This window comes from Lathyrus oleraceus, chromosome 3, assembly GCF_024323335.1.
Source record: "Lathyrus oleraceus cultivar Zhongwan6 chromosome 3, CAAS_Psat_ZW6_1.0, whole genome shotgun sequence".
NCBI classification, from domain to species: Eukaryota; Viridiplantae; Streptophyta; class Magnoliopsida; order Fabales; family Fabaceae; genus Lathyrus; species Lathyrus oleraceus.
In genome coordinates, this window is record NC_066581.1 from 181,339,349 (window position 1) to 181,342,353 (window position 3,005).

At 39.7% G+C, this 3,005-nt stretch overlaps 1 non-coding gene across 1 annotated transcript; it reads right to left on the reverse strand.

The window, feature by feature from the left end:
- Positions 1-804: 804 nt before the first annotated feature.
- LOC127133574 (small nucleolar RNA R71) lies at positions 805-911 on the reverse strand. The gene has a single exon (XR_007807529.1). It is a non-coding gene; the product is annotated as a small nucleolar RNA R71 (small nucleolar RNA).
- Between the last annotated feature and the right edge of the window lie 2,094 nt (positions 912-3,005).

A 3,005-nucleotide genomic window follows, 5' to 3' on the forward strand; every position in this document is an offset into this window, starting at 1 on the left:
GGATTATTAATTGATTACGTGAATTACATTCGACCCTGTCTTTATTAATTAATCTTTATTCAACACTTTACTTTTCATTGCACACTCTAAAAACACCTATTTTGATTGCCTTTGATAAACACCATAACAATAGATAACGATAGATTGACACATGGTCTCTGTGGATTCGAAAATCTTTTATATTACTTTGACGCGTTCGTATACTTGCGAAAAGCACCGCATCAAGTTTTTGGCGCCGTTGTCGGGGACCAATTTCGTCAAATTTCATTTTCCTATTGTTATATCGTTTCGACTTAGGCTATTTCCCGCCGGTCAATGCGAAGAACTCGCAGTACCGGAAGTTTAAGCTTAGTATATCCTCTGGCGGAACCTGTACGTTACACTCGCGCACGTTTATTCTTTCATAGAATTAAGAGAGCTATGGCCGAAGATCAAAACCAAATACCTCTTAAGGATTTCGCTCAACCATCTAATTAAGAACCTAGTTCTAGTATAGTAAACCCAACTATCCCAGCTAATAATTTTGAACTTATACCATCCCTGTTGCAACTAGTACAACAAAGACAATTTGCAGGTCTCGCTACTGAGAACCCAACCCAACATTTAAAAATATTTCTTCAATTAGCCGATACTTTTAAAACCAATGGAGCTTCTCCTGAGGCAATACGTTTAAGATTATTCCCTTTTTCCCTCAGAGATAAAGCCCTATCATGGTTAGATTCCCTTCCACCCAATTCCATTACGACTTGGGATAACCTTAGAAGAGTTTTCCTTGCTAGATATTTTCCCCCTTGTAAGACCGTCGTTCTTCGAAACCATATAACTAGATTTACCCAAAACCAAGGAGAATCGTTGTTCGAAGCTTGGGAGAGATATAAAGAGTTGTTACGAGCATGCCCACATCGTGGTTTAGAAAACTGGTTAATCATTCAAACCTTCTATAATGGACTTCACTATAACACGAAGATGACCACCGACGCTGCCGCAGAAGGTGCTCTGATGAACAAACCTTATCCTGAAGCTAGTGCCCTCATAGAAGATATGGCTCAAAACCATCAATCATGGGGAGTCGAACGAGCGACAGTTGAAAAGAAGGAAGTCCAAGGAGGAGTGCATGAACTAAGCTCTATAGACATGATGCAAGCTAAAATGGATGCATTAGCCCTCAAAGTCGAGCATATGTGCATAAACCCGAATACTGTAGCCGCAGTTTCGTCGGATTGTGAGATATGCGGAACCAAAGGACACCAATCTGCAGAATACAATCTATTAAACGAAACCCACTCTGAGCAAGTGAACTACAACCAAGGGAACCCATACTTGAATACCTATAACCCTGTATGGAGGAATCACCCGAACTTCTCCTATAAAAACAATAACCCAATCCAAAATAATGCACCTCCGAGACCTAGTTATCAAACCCCTAGATCAAATCAACCTATGCAACCTGTGCCACCAAAGCCGAGCCTTGAGAAAATTATGGAAAATTTTATCACCGCTCAAACCCAACAAAACAAGGAGTTCATGAACCAAAACATTCATGTTAACAAATTGATTACTCAGTTAGGAACCAAGTTTGACCAAATAGTTACTCATACCAAGATGCTTGAAACCCAGATCTCTCAGGTAGCTTTAAACCAAGCCCCTCAGACTACACCTGGAGGACAATTCCCTGGACAACCTTAACAAAATCCGAGAGGACAAGCCAATGCCATTACCCTACAAAGTGGGAACGCTTATGATGAGCCACCAAACCCAAGATTGAGTGAACCCGAAACTTCTAAGGAATGTACCAAACCCACGGACGAAGTAAAGGAACCAGAGGAATCTGACAACCAGGAAGGTCGAGAGAAAGGAGAAGAACCTAAAGATAAAACTTACGTACCACCCCCGCCATATAAACCACCTATACCATATCCGCAAAGACTCAAAAAAGCCCAGATCAATAAACAATATCAAAAATTTATTAAAGTTATAGAAAAACTTCATGTAGAAATCCCTTTCACAGAAGCCATCACCCAAATACCTTCTTATGCAAAGTTTCTCAAATACATCCTTACCAACAAACGTAGACTTAACGATCTGAAGCCTTTGGAATATAATGCTATTTCCGAGGACAAATTAGCAAAGAAAGATAAAGATCCTGGAAATTTCTCCATTCCTTGCCTTTTGGGTAATCATGTCATCGAAAAAGCTTTTCTAGACTTAGGATCTAGTGTGAGCTTAATGCCTTTAGCAGTTTGTGAGAGGTTAAAGTTAGGAGAATTACAACCCACTAAGATGTCACTTCAGTTAGGTGATAGATCTGTTAATTATCCGATAGGCATTTTAGAAGATGTCCCTGTTAGGATAGGTCAGTTATTTATCCCTACTGATTTTGTTGTCATGGACATCAAAGAGGACAATGTTATACCAATCCTTCTAGGTAGACCATTCTTATCAACTGCAGGAGCCATAATAGATGTCAAAAAAGGAAAGTTGACATTCGAGGTAGGTGACGAGAAAATAGAATTTATACTTTCGAAATTTCTTATGGCACCCGTGATGGGAGACGCGTGTTATGCCTTAGATATCATTGATGAATGTGTTAAAGAATTAGAACAAAAAGAAATTATAAAAACAATTAAGTTACCATCAACTCTCATAAGGGAAGATGACGACTTTAAGAAACCCTACATCGATGATAACCTTTACGAATGTTTATCCCTTACCCCAGATCCTATACCATGCCCTAAGAAACCAACCTTAGAACTTAAGGAACTGCCTAAGAACCTGAGATATGAGTTCCTCGATGAAAAGATGAACCGTCCAGTTATAGTCAGTGCTACCTTGAGCCAAGAGGAAACGAACCAACTTTTAGACGTTTTAGGAAGACACCCCTCAGCCTTAGGATATAATATCTCTGACCTGAAAGGTATAAGCCCATCCGTATGCATGCATCGGATTTCGCTCGAAGAAGATTCAAAACCCTCTAGGGAACTTTAGAGAAGGATAAACCCTATAAT